This window comes from Eptesicus fuscus, chromosome 19, assembly GCF_027574615.1.
Source record: "Eptesicus fuscus isolate TK198812 chromosome 19, DD_ASM_mEF_20220401, whole genome shotgun sequence".
Lineage (NCBI taxonomy): Eukaryota > Metazoa > Chordata > Mammalia > Chiroptera > Vespertilionidae > Eptesicus > Eptesicus fuscus.
Window position 1 is genome coordinate 18,647,049 of NC_072491.1, and position 14,068 is coordinate 18,661,116.

The following is a 14,068-nucleotide window of genomic DNA, read 5'->3' on the forward strand; positions in this document are numbered from 1 at the left end:
CAGACCCAGGGGCACGTGGCCTCACCCGGGCTTAGTTGCACAAGGTCTCACCTGGTTCCAGGGACACATGGTCTCTCCCGGACCCAGGGACGCTTGGCCTCTCCCAGACCCAGGGCCACTTGGGCTCACCCGGGCCTAGGTGCACGAGTTCTCATCCGGATCCAGGGACGCATGGTCTCACCCGGACCCAGGGATGCTTGGCCTCTCCCAGACCCAGGGCCACTTGGGCTCACCCGGGCCTAGGTGCACGAGGCCTCACCCGGATCCTGGGACACATGGTCTCACCCGGACCCAGGGATGCTTGGCCTCTCCCAGACCCAGGGCCACTTGGGCTCACCTGGGCCTAGGTGCACGAGGCCTCACCCGGATCCAGGGACACATGGTCTCACCCGGACCCAGGGACGCTTGGCCTCTCCCCGACCCAGGGCCACTTGGGCTCACCCGGGCCTAGGTGCACGAGGCCTCATCCGGATCCAGGGACGCATGGTCTCGCCCGGACCCAGGGACGCTTGGCCTCTCCCAGACCCAGGGGTACGTGGCCTCACCCGGGCCTAGGTGCACGAGGCCTCACCCGGATCCAGGGATACATGGTCTCACCCGGACCCAGGGACGCTTGGCCTCTCCCAGACCCAGGGCCACTTGGGCTCACCCGGGCCTAGGTGCACGCGGCCTCAGCCGGATCCAGGGACACATGGTCTCGCCTGGACCCAGGGGTGTGTGGGCTCTCCCAGACCCAGGGGCGCTTGGCCTCGCCCGGGCACGGGATCCAGCGTCATCCGGGTCCAGGGGCACTTGGCCTCACCCGGACCCGGAGTCCGGCCTCACCTGGACCCAGGGGCATGTGGCCTCACCTAGACCCAGGGACTTGAGGCCTCACTTATACCCAGAGGCGTGTGACCACACCCGAGCCCAGAGGCGCGCAACCCCGCCCGCACCCAGGTCTCAGCGGGGCCCCATCTTCCCGATCCCAATTCCTGCCGGTCAATCCCCCCTCAGCAATTCCCCTGGCCATCCTTCCAGAGCTTCAGTATGGCTGCTGCAGAACTCGTCGGGCGGCGGCTCGGCGAAGCTCCGGTGCACCCGGTGCATGGCGGTGGGCCAGTCTGGCGTCGCTGCGTCGGCCCTTGGGTCTGCATCGGTGGCCGGTCGCCGAGCATGCGCACCTGGCCGCTTCCGGGGCGTTGAGATTCTTGATGGACTCAGAGGTCAGCAAGCGCGGAGTCTCCCACCCCATGTCTCATAGGGGCTCATCTGTCCGTGCTTGGCTGCCAGTGGAGCCGTCCCCTTAGCCGGAGACCGCCGGGGGAACTGCGCCGAGCACGTTCCAGGCCGCTGTTGTATCGCCTGAGCCATAGTTCTTTTGTGTCGCCTGAGCCGTAGTTCTTAAAGTGTGGTCTTTGGGTCACCGGCATCAGCATCATCCCACATACCCCTCTTTTATTCTAGTTGTAGAGCATCTACTCAGCCAGCCCTATGGTGGTCTTGGATGGTGTCTGCTCTGCTCTCTTGTCGTAGTCTCAAAGTTGTTGTGGTAGGCAACAATCAGGCTTCCGCCCTATGCCTCCATCTTGGTCCTCCTTTGTATAGTTAAGTCTTGATTGTTGTTGGTGTCACTGGGGGGGCTCTCTTTGTCTATAAAGGAAGAGTTGCTGTGCAGGAGACACGTTTATGGGCCGGGTCTTGGTGCAGCAAAGCTTTGGCGCTCACTTTATATTTTTCATTTTAAATGGACCATGGATTTCACACTTTCTTCAGGCTACTTTTGGGACATCCTATCTAATAAAAGAGTAATATGCAAATTGACCATCACTCTAAGACATAAGAGGCTGCCCCCATGTGGACACAAGATGGCCTGCAGGGGAGGGCAGTTGTGGGCAGTTAGGGGTGACTGGGCCAGCAGAGGAGGACAGTTGGGGCAGACCAGGCCAGCAAGGGAGGGCAGTTAGGGGTGACTGGGCCAGCAGAGGAGGGCAGTATGGGGAGACCAGGCCTTCAGGGGAGGGCAGTTAGTGGGGGGGACCAGGCCTTCAGGGGAGGACAGTTGGACATCCCTCAAGGGGTCCCAGATTGGAGAGGGTGCAGGCTGGGCTGAGGGACCCCCCCCCCATGCACGAATTTCATGCACCGGGCCTCTAGTAAAATATAATTTGTTCACTGTGTTCAAAACTGAAAACAAAGTGTTTGAAAATGGAGTGACACCTCTAAGATGACTAAGATATCTAAGCACCATGGGTAAATTTTATCATGTGGCATTAAAAGTTTGATCTATGGGAATTTGAGACATATTGAAAGTAAAGGAAGATTCTTTACCCCCAATGAATCACTTTGCCAGAAAGACCAGACCCACAACAATAGATGAAATGCCTAACAAGCATTATCAGAGCTATCCGTGCTTTAATCAAAAGAAGGCAGGCACCACACATTGTACGTTCCCTTCTGGAGAACATTTCCAAAAACCTGCCCACGGCCCCCATTTCCAACCCTTTCCACCATCTCACCTACAGGCTAGTGTGGCACAGGCACTCAGAACTCTGAAAATTGTAGTTGGTAAAGGAAAAACTCCATCTACCATTGTAACAAAAGTAACAATGGGATGAATCCCTTCCCAGATCAACTCGCCATTTTTTCATCTGATGATATTGTGGGAGATCTCCTCCAATAAATGGAAATCTCCTGTTATTCACTTCTGATCCCTGACATCTGCAGTATAATGAATTGCCACCACTGAAAGAAGCAGCTTGGATTGTTTTATATGAGAGACATAGAAAGGAAAATATTCTATTATACATTTTAAACAGAATCCTCTCTGTCTTTAATGTGAATAGATGAATAAGGTGTCTACAGAGTGAGTACAGTAGTATATGATGCTAGTTTAAAAATAAATATGTGAAGCTTTCCGAAGTAAGTAATATAGACCCAATATTGATCTGTTTCGAATGCTACATATCCTTTCTGATGTATAGATATTCATTATCATAAATAGGCAGAAAATGTAACTAAAAGTAAAGTCACCTGCATTTTAAGTCAATAGAGGATTTATGCAGGGAAGTCATACTGTAATCAAGTAGTTAAATAAAGAACATATTGACATTGCTTTCAATAGCCCTCATCTATCAGTCTAGAAACAGCAGTATATTTTATGCCTAAATGTCTTTCTAGTCATGAATAATTTTCAGGGAGATTAATTCTATGTCACTGAATTTTGTTGATTAAAAAAAAAGAAAGTAAATGTCACAAGCATAAGGAAAACCTCAGTTATTTCTTCCTTGAAAATGGAAGTCATCCATTTATTTGAAAAAGTGTAATTTCATGTGACTTATTTAGCACCTGTAGTCACATGTGGTTGGTACTGGAGGAGCCCAGAGTTCCTAGCACAAAGGTTTTCAAATTCCACTCATTGCAGTCCTTGGCTCCTCCCCTCAGTTCTGGCTAAACCTGTGGGAATCCCTTATCACGTCCCACGTGTTTCAGAGATCCCGTTCAGGTCCGGTTTCTGGAGAAGGCCGCAATCAAAATGAAGAGAAGCTAGAAAAGAATCAATTTGGGAAAATGGGGGCCAGGCGGGAGTCCACCTCTAGTGGGAGGACTGCTCTACTGCTCTGGCCTTTGCCATCCCTTTTATTGGGGTTCTGAGATACACCCATTACAACAAAAGACAATCAGCAAAAATTTACATGATTAACAGGTGAGAGATTCTTTAACTACCAATGTCTCAACTAAACTATGAGTGAATGGCTCTGACCATTCAGAGCTATTAAGGTTGACCAAAGCATTCCTTAAGGTTGACCAAAGCATTCCTTAAGGTTGACCAAAGCATTCAGATTCCCTTTTCATATTTAAGTTCCAATGTCTCAATGTTCGATTTCCGGCATCTCCCCCCAATTCCTTCCTTAAAAAAATCATACATTTAAAGACCACAGAACAAAATATGTTTGAGTCCCAATTTCAATGTCCAAAAGTTCTGAGTCCAAAGTTTCAATGTCTAAAAGTTCCTCAAGTGTACATGTCAGCAACGATATCTGGATGGTGGACAAACGTTGGTGATGCAGGTCCGACCTCTGTGGTTTGAACTTGGGCAATCTGCAGTGATGCACATCTGCTGATTGTACTATTTATGTTAGGGTGGGACTTATGATAGTTCACTTGAAAAACAGAATTTTGCTACTAAAAATTGCTATACAGTGACTGTACCCCCTCATTTTACTACTAATTGTAGGGTCCCATGATGCAAATAGAGCTAGGCCTCACAACCTTTCTACTCAGGGTGCCTTCTTCTCCGTAGAATTTATGGGAACCATTCCTGTTTGAAAATGTTTATAATTTGTTGTTGTTGTTGTTGTTCTGTTTGTTTGTTTTTTGTTTTTAAGTTTTACAGCTAACATCCAAGTTTAGGTCTAACTTTTATATAAGACTATTAGTTGTTTCAGAGATTAGAAATACTTGACTCTTTTGATAAATTTGATTAGTCAAGCAAGTTTGAAAGAAAGAGAAAAAGGTATCAAAAAAGAATGAGAGAGAAAAAGAAGGAAAGAAAGAGAAAAAGGTATCAAAAAAGAATGAGAGAGAAAAAGAAGGAAAGAAAGAGAAAAAGAACAAGGGGGAGAGAAACAAAAAAAGATAACTATTGATTTTGATCAATATGGCTACATTTGAGGCTGATGACCTCACATCTATTTTTTTAAAATATATACATTTTATTGATTTTTTACAGAGAGGAAGGGAGAGGGATAGAGAGTTAGAAACATTGATCAGCTGCCTCCTGCACACCCCCTACTGGGGATGTGCCTGCAACCAAGGTACATGCCCTTGACCAGAATCGAACCTGGGACCCTTGAATCCTCAGGCCGATGCTTTATCCACTGAGCCAAACCGGTTAGGGCTATTTTTTATATTAAGCCATTAAAATTTGAAATGTACTTTTGCCTAATACCAGACCATATAGAAAATAAATATTTGATGATAACTGCTTATATGGATTGTGATTATTTTACTGTTAAATTGCATGCATCCTCTCCTATGTAGATGATGGCATTTAATAAATGGAATGGCAGGTTGTTCTGACAGAAAAAATATGAAAAGCTATTATAAAATCAAAGATATGTCATCCTAGGTTGGGCTTTCTCAACCGAGAGAATATATCTCAAGCAAGAGTAAAACAAAAATGTAAGCGAAAATAAAATCATCCCAGAATATCAGGCTGTTGTTTTTTATATTTATGAATAAAGACATTCAGTTCTGTTGAATAAGGGAGAGATATTAACTTGCTCTGAAAATCAAATAACCTAATTTGTGCTTATTATTATTCCTTTCATGTTAAGTTAATGACATTTCTTGACTTTTTTTGTTCCCTAAGACTACAAGTTCCTTAAGGACAAGGGATTTACCTCTTACTCTTGTATTTTTTGCAACTAATAACGCTCATAGATATCATGGTAGATGTGCTGTTAGTATTTATTTAATGAATGAATGCATGAATAAATAAATATGAATGACTCCAGGCACAGAGCTTCTGGGTTACTTGTACTTCCTGGTTTCTCTCTAAGTCTGTTCAGAATATTCTCACTTCAAAGTAACCTGGTGGCAAAAGTAGAATTATAAATTTAGAGTTCTTTCTCACTGCTTTCCACACCATTTTAGTGACTTCCAAACACTACTGAAAACCAAATGCACATTTATTCTAAGTCTTTTTAATGGTACAGAGGGGTAAAATTCTAACTCAAAATGAGTATGTTGGTGATTTCACTTTAAGTTAAAAAACAAAACGTGTAGGTACAAGCACACAAGTACACATACACATACATGAGAATAAGGCCAGCACTTCACCTTTTAAAGTTCTTGACAGGTTATTCACTTTTAGAGAAAAATCATAATAGACATTATTTAATGAGCAATTACAATGTGCCAAACACTATATAAAGCACTTACATATATTGCTTGATCTTTACAACATCCTTATGAAACCAGTTCCACCATTATCCCCATTACATAGTTGAGGAAATTGGTGTGTAAAGAAGTTAAGAAGTAGCATAAGCTCTTCTTGGAAAGACTTGTTTTCAAACCCAGTTACATCTGATGCTATATATGTTAATGCAGTCTCACTCCTCTTTGCATATCATCTAGCATGTATCGAAGGGTCTGGCGCAGAGTAGCAAAAAGGGAAGGTCCTAGAATGACTATAACTGTTTGTAAATGCCTTATTTCAAAACAGAGCTTTGCTTTTTGCTTTCTCCTAACTATCAGGTTTCAGTGACTTCCTAACACCATAAAAACAAGATTCATGTGCATTTTAAAAGTCCCCAATTGCCAATTTAATGGAAGCCCAGATAATCAGGTGGTCGTCTCTTTGCTTATACATTCTTTAGATAGCAGGCCCCTCTTTTTAGTAGGTAATTCAGTGTAGGTTCATTTGAAAGAGTCATCTCTTTTTAATTTACAAATTTAAAAAGATCAGTGAAGTGTGAGAGCAAAATGGATATAAAAATACAAGAACATATGCAGAGGGTGTTGAAAAGAGTCAGACAATACAGTGTTTCTCAGCATGAGGGCTGCTCTGTCGCATTACTACTTGGGACATCTGTGCCTGCATCAAGCTGTCTCAGAGAAAGGCTTCGGGCCAAACCATCACACAGACCTCGTCCTCCGCACAGAGCCGTAGCAATTCTGCTATTCAGAAGCACCTGCCTACATATACAATTTGCTCACTGATGCTGCAAGGGGCATCAGAATTATGCACTGTCTCCATCTAATAACACCTTTGCAGTCTCTACACAACAGGGGCTCAGCAAGGCTCTTTTCATCTTCTCTCCCTCTGTAGGAAGTAAGAGCTATGATTTCTCTTCCTCTCACAAATTAAATTGTATTATCAGTTAGCAACGGGGCAGTACCAGCAGAATAAAATTAATGACAAAAGCAGACAGAAGAATTCCGGTGTCCTTAGCTGTGTTGGAGGCAGAGGTTTTATTTCAAAAGCAATAACTCAATGAGGGATGAGCCCCAGTGCGCTGCAAGCACCCTGGTGTTGCTCATTGAATCTAAAGCCAGGAGCAGCACAGAACAGGCATCACTTGCTAACAGCTAACTTTGCTTAGGTGGATCCATCAGCAACCAAGCCATCCATGCCTCCCTTGTTCCCTTGCCAATCCGTACAGTTGCTCTCCTTCTGCATATACAGGGTTTCACCTGTGCTTTAATAAATAATTGCCTTAAAATAAGGTGTTGCAATCATCTATTTAAATATTCCTAGGCACAACCAGTAGGGTTTGCTTTCATATTACTAAATTCAGGCTCATCAGGCAGGTACATAAATGACATTTAGACGAGGGATGTTGTGAGAAGTATTTTCAAATTGTAGGAATCCTACTGCTTGATTCTGATAAGAAGATGCAATAAAAGGTTGGATAATACTTTTGGGATTCATAAATTATGAATGTAGTCTTCTGGTGATGCCACGGTCCATATGTTGCTCACAATCTTGCAATTGCCAGTGTCATCATCACAATCTTAATTTACAATAGACACTAAATTAGCTTTTCCCAAAGTATACTCCTTGGAAGATTAATACTGATATTTGGGTTCTATGGAGACATGCTACCAAGAAATGTTCCTGTGAATCTGTAGGAACAAGATATACTCTGTTGTGTGTTTCAAAATTATTTGATTAGGAATCCCCCTTTCACAAAATATCTTGAAGGATAAATACCCCATTAGAATTATCATTTGTGGGAAGAATGAAAGCAAATGATAGCATATCATATGTTCATGATAGAGTATGGGGGAGAAAAAAGCACAACCTTTATCCTCTTTGAGCATTATCTTTCCCCATCAGATTAAGACCCTGTACACTGATCTCCATCATAGTTTCATTAGGTCATGTATTATAGCAAAAATAGCAAAGACTGTGTCTATGTTGTCTACTCTCAAATTTCCAGTGTTAGGCACATAGAAGGTGTTCAGTAGATAAAAGCTTGTTGAATAAGTGAATGAAGCAGTCAATGAATCACTGAGTCAGTGAATGAATGAATGAATGAATGAATGAGTCTGCATATGCCTCTTTATGAGAGTGGGTACCCATGATAATGCACTGTCTTTTTCAAAAGTAAGCAAGCAGTATTGGAACAGATGTTTCTAAGTCACCCCTGTGGCTCTGACTTCCTCTCTCTAACTTGTAAATAATGAAATCACATGCATGTTTCAAAATGTCAGCCTCTGTTGCTGGCTGTGTTGTTGCCTTGGCAACACAGACTATGACATTATAAGCTATGGTCTCTGCCACGGCAGCTATTTGAGTTACCTTGCAGAGTTCAACAATGAGATGTTCTCATTACAGATTTCTAACTGTGCCCTGGTCCAAACCTTGATGTGCAGGTACCTGTGAGAATAAAGTTTACCTTATGGTAATTTCCTTTATTATTCAGGGTACCGTATTCCAGCTGCTAAATAATTATTTTATCCTCCTCCCTTGTTTGCTTCAATTATGCTCACAGTAGATGGCGTATTGTTTAGGGAATATTCTTAAGAACACTGATGATCAGACTGGGATTTTCCAGACTGGAAGAGCTCAAACATCAGAGGAACAAATATATGCTTGTCCACTTTTATTATTGCTAAGTGAAGGCAAACATTTAAAATAATTACCCATTTTCCTAGTTTTATTCAAGAATAGACATTTTGTTCCCCCAAAAGTAGGAAGGACACCTTTAAATAAGAGACGCTGTTAAATTTGAAGAGCCCTAGAAAATCAATCATGTCTTTATTTTATTAGACTGCTAAGCATTTCATCTTGGACATACATTGTTTCCCAACACATATTTGAAAACCTCTTCTCAGGGGACAATAGGACAATAAAAGTGAATATAACATGTGGGAAGGTTTATAACATCTAGAAAAGGCCAGTGGTTTATAGAGCCTAAAGTTCTATCCTGTCAGAGACAGCTTGGCTCACCAGGCCATGCCAGTCTCTAGCATGTAGTGTTGAACCTCACAGGCCTGAACCCTGTCCACCCTCCTCCAGCTGCCAGTCCAGCTCTGCACTCCCCACTCAGCATACAGCTTCACTTCCTCTCTCTTGAGAAAATCAAAGCCACAAGTCTCCCGATTCCATAAATTCAAGGGATTTGAATCCCTGCCCATCTTCTCTAGATGCTGTGGTCTTCTATTATTTCCAACCGTGTGAATTTCTAAACTCTGCCTCTTCACTGACACCTGTGTTTTAGCCTTCCCCTTCCCCTTCCTCGTTGCTCCACTTTACAAAGGAGCAATGAGGAAGAGAAAGGGGAAGGCTAAAGCACAGGTGTCAGTGAATCTGCTTTGTTTTGAGCCATATTAATTATGCATGTAATTGCTGTGGCCCAAAAGAAGGAGTCAACTCCATTGCATTTCCCACTGAAGTCCTCATGGATCATTAAGAAGGCTTAGGACTCTTCCCATTCCCTCTCTTAAGGTGCAAGCAGATCAGGTAAGCTCTCCCTGTAGTGTTGCCCTCACTGTGGGTCTGTGCCTCTCTGTGCCAGCTTCTCAGCTTACCATAGATGAGGTAGATCAGGTCACACTAGTGCTTGTGGACCTGATTGTATGTGGAGGAGGTCAGAGACCCACTATGTTTTCCAATCCCGCCATTTCCAGCCAGCCCTGACTAAAGGTTCACTGTGATCCCCATCTTGCTGCCTGTTCTTTGTGTACAATGACTTCGGCCAGAATCTTGGAGAGTCAGAGTTAGGTGGTAGGATTAAAACCTAGCCAACGCCAAACTTCACACCCCTCAACTCCACCTCCTTATACATGTACCCTCTGCAATCTGGTTTCCACCCACAGGACACCCCCGCCACTCTGGCAAAATTCACCAGTATCTCTCTAATTGTCAAAGCCAATAACATGTGTCAATTCTGTAATTTTATTTATTTTTTTTACATCTTGGAAATCTTGAATTTTTAAAAAGTAAAATGTAAAGTCTTTTATATCTTGAAATCTTGAAGTATTTTTGGCTCTTATTTTACTCTTCCTTGTTGAGATGCTTTGGACCATTTTCTCTTTGAAACTCCTCACTGAGTCATTTCTTCCATAGAAAACACTCTTTCTTATATGTATCTTTATTTATCTCACCACTTCTTCTCAGCTTCCCTCACTATCTCTTTCAGTATTACCATTCTTTTAGGTTCTGATCTTGACCTTCTTTTTTTCTTTTTTATTGTTTAAAGTATTACATCTGTCTCCTTTTTCCCCTGTTGACCCCTCCCTGGCCACTCCCACACCCCAGGACAAGCTGCCACCACCCCAGTGTCTGTGTCCATTGGTTATGCTAATACCCATGCATACAAGTCCTTTGGTTGATCTATTACCTGACCCCCTACCCTCCTCTGCCTTCCCTCTGAGGTTGGACAGTCTGTTTGGTGTTTCTTTGTCTCTGGATCTATTTTTGTTCATCAGTTTATGTTGTTCATTATATCCCACATATGAGTGAGATCATGTGATATTTATCTTTCTCTGACTGGCTTATTTCACTTAGCTCTCCAGGTCCATCAGTGCTGTTGCAAATGGTAAAAGTTCCTTTTTTAAAGTGGTAAAGTATTCCATTGTGTAGACGTACCACAGTTTTTTAAACCACTCATCTGCTGATGGGTACTTAGGCTGTTTCCAAATGTTAGCTATTATAAATTGTGCTGCTATGAACATAGGGGTGCATATATCCTTTCTGATTGGTGTTTCTGATTTCTTGGGATATATTCATAGAAATGGGATCACTGGTTCAAATGAGAGTTCCATTTTTAACTTTTTAAGGAAACTCCATACTGTTTTCCACAGTGACTGCACCAGTCTGCAATCCCACCAGCAGTGCATGAAGTCCCTTTTTCTCTACATCCTCACCAGCACTTGTTGTTTGTTGATTTGTTGATGATAGACATTCTACAGGTGTGAGATAGGGCCATACCACCCTGAACATACCTGATCTCATCTGACCCTCTTCTAATCTGTCTTCTATCATTACTTCTACCACTAGGCCAACTTTTGAATCTACATATCCGGGTCAGGTCTGTTCCCTGACTACCAGGCCCTTATACCTTTCTCCCTGTTCAACTCTCCATCTAGATAGCTGATGAGTACCCAGAGCTCTGCACATTCAAAAGTAAAACAATCATCCATCATGACAGCATGAGGAGCTCTGATAATCTGCTGTTCCCCAAAGAAACTGCTAAAAAGTATTTTTTAAAAACAACTATTTACAACCTGTGGACACACACACACACACACACACACACACACAATAAATGAAAAAACATACACATAGAAACTTGTACATAAATGTTTATAGCCATTTGTATTATTATTCATAATAGCAAAACAGTGAAAACAAACCAAATGGCCATCATTGAGTGAATAGATAAAATCTGGTATGTTCATACAAGGAACTATTATTTATCAATAAAAAGTAAAGAAGTACTAATACATGACACAACATGGATGGACCTTAAATATTATGCGAAATGAGAGAAGCTACTCACAAAAGACCATACACTATATGATTCCATTCATATAAAAGCCTAGAGTATACAGAGACAGAATGTAAATTAGTTGTTGCTTAGGACCATAGAAGGAGAAATAGAGTTACAGGGAGGTGATTCCTAAAAGGTATGAGGCTTCTTTTTTCTTTTTGACAAAAAAATATTAAATTAAAAATTGACTGTAGCAATGGCTGTACATATATTTAAATATACTAAAAACCATTGAATTGTGTACTTTATTAATTTCTTTTAAAATGTTTTTATTAATTTTTAGAGTGAAAGGGAGGGAGAGGGATAGAAAAATAGAAACATCGACAAGAGAGAGAAACATCATTGATTGACTGCCTCCTGCACAATCCCTACTGAGGATGGAGCCCACAACCCTGGCATGTGCCCTGACCGGGAATCAAACCAGTGACCTTTTGATTTCTGGGTTGACGCTCAACCACTGAGCCACACTGGCTAGGTGAATTGTGTGCTTTAAATGGATGAATTGTATATATAAATTATATCTCAATAAAAAGCTATTTTAAAAATGAATCAAACATTTCCACTCAGATATGCTTACTCTTTTGTCTTTCCCCAAGGCATTCTCTTAACCACCCAAAGCAGAACTTACTGTAGACTTCTCTCTTTACCGTTCTCCCAGTGTCCAATTCTTGACTAAGTCCTGTTTGGCCTACTTCCTAAAGTATCCCTGACCAGTCCCATTCTCTCAGTCTCACTATCATCTTAAATCAGGGTCTCATAAATATGATTTCTCTTGATATGCATCCCTGCCTTAAAAGTTGAGTATGAAAGGAAAAGTACTGGCATTAGTAGGGGGTGAAGAGGGGGGAGATTAATTGATGGATGCATTTATTTGTCTTCCAGTAAATTCTTATTTTTATTTTATTTTTTTGCTATTTTACTTGAAATGTTTCAGAACATGATAATAAAGGCATGGTTGTAATCCCATCTTTACACCTCTGCTCCTGACACCTCTGTCCTCTGTATGTATGTTGTTTTTTTCATATTGATGTGTTTTAAGCCAAATGGAGAACTATTATAGAGATCATCTAGAGCAACTTTATACTTTTGACTATATACCAGGGAGCCATTCTATGCCCTCCTTCTCATTACTTACTTCCAAGCAACCAAAAAATATTATTTATTTTACTCCTTTAATAGTGCAAGAATTAACAATATGTAAATAAGTATATATTTTTCTCCTCTACACACATATTTTGGAGTAATAATATATAATAGTTTTATAACTTGCACAAATTATAACTCAGAAGATGAGAAATGTTGGGGCTAATATAATTTGAGGGATTTGACTTATAATTAATTTTGATAAAGGGGAATATTATGAAGGCAAAGAATTTTACTAATATAGGGCAATGCTATCCATGGAAAAAGAATTGTTTAATGATCAGACCTAATGACAATGATTAATATTTTAACTGTTGAAAGACAGCTTCTTTATAATGAGAACTATTGTCAAGTTGTTTGGAAGGTGAAATGTACAATGTTCAGTCAGTTGGAAAAGATCATTTGGCAAAACAGATGGTAGCTCCAGAAAGTTCAAATTCCTATTCATTAGTAGTTTTAGGAACAACACTGGATTAGATTCACCATGTCAGAGTGACAGGAGTCCTTAGATTTTCACATATAAAAGCTAGATTTTTTTTTATTACCCAAGGATTATGTGCTGCGGCTCATTCTGAAGGGCCAAAAATGTTCGTGTCTGCACACACGTGCACAATCACTGTAGGCAAGCCACATGGTTAGCCTCTGCAAAACCAAAGTTTTGCGAGGTCAGGATAGAAACAAAGGGATTTAGGTGATCTGAAAAAGTCTCTCAGACATAGGTGACATGAAGCACTCTTGCCTGCTATAGGGACAGTCTGTCAAGGAGACACAATTCCTCAGTTCATCCACCAGGACTCTTTCCCCTCATGGAGAAAGGTTTTTCTGTTTTGTTTTGTTTTGCGTTTTGTTTTGTTTTAAAAACTCCATCTTTCTGTGTGGCAATATATAGCATTTACTCATATAGAAGACAGCATGCGATTGAATTGAATCTGTTTCAATCTGAAAATAACAACTAATTGGGGTTAGTCCAGCATCATGTTTCCTGTATCTGATTAGTTTGCAGCTTGCTTTGGTTACAAAGCAGACATGTGGGTCTGGTACCAGGAGAGGTTAGTATGATCTGTTTCCTCAGTCCCTAAAATGCACTTTACTATGTATTCCAATATATAATCTGACCTGCACTCTTATCAAAACCTAGACACATCATTTACTTTTAATAGAACAAAGAAAACAAATGTATTTAAATTGTTATAAGCATGTACTTGCAAAGATTATTGATATTTAAATCTCTATCGCTTCATTAATAGCCAACTCCACAAAAAATATATTTTGTTAAGGACTTACCCAAGCATCTAATATCTGCATAGTATTTTTAATTATCTGTTTGTCCTAATCCATACAAGAACATTCTTAGTCTAAGGAAGCTCTACCACCAATTATCAGAAAAAGACGAATCACTTACAACCAGGATGAACAATTCATACAATGAAGAACGATTG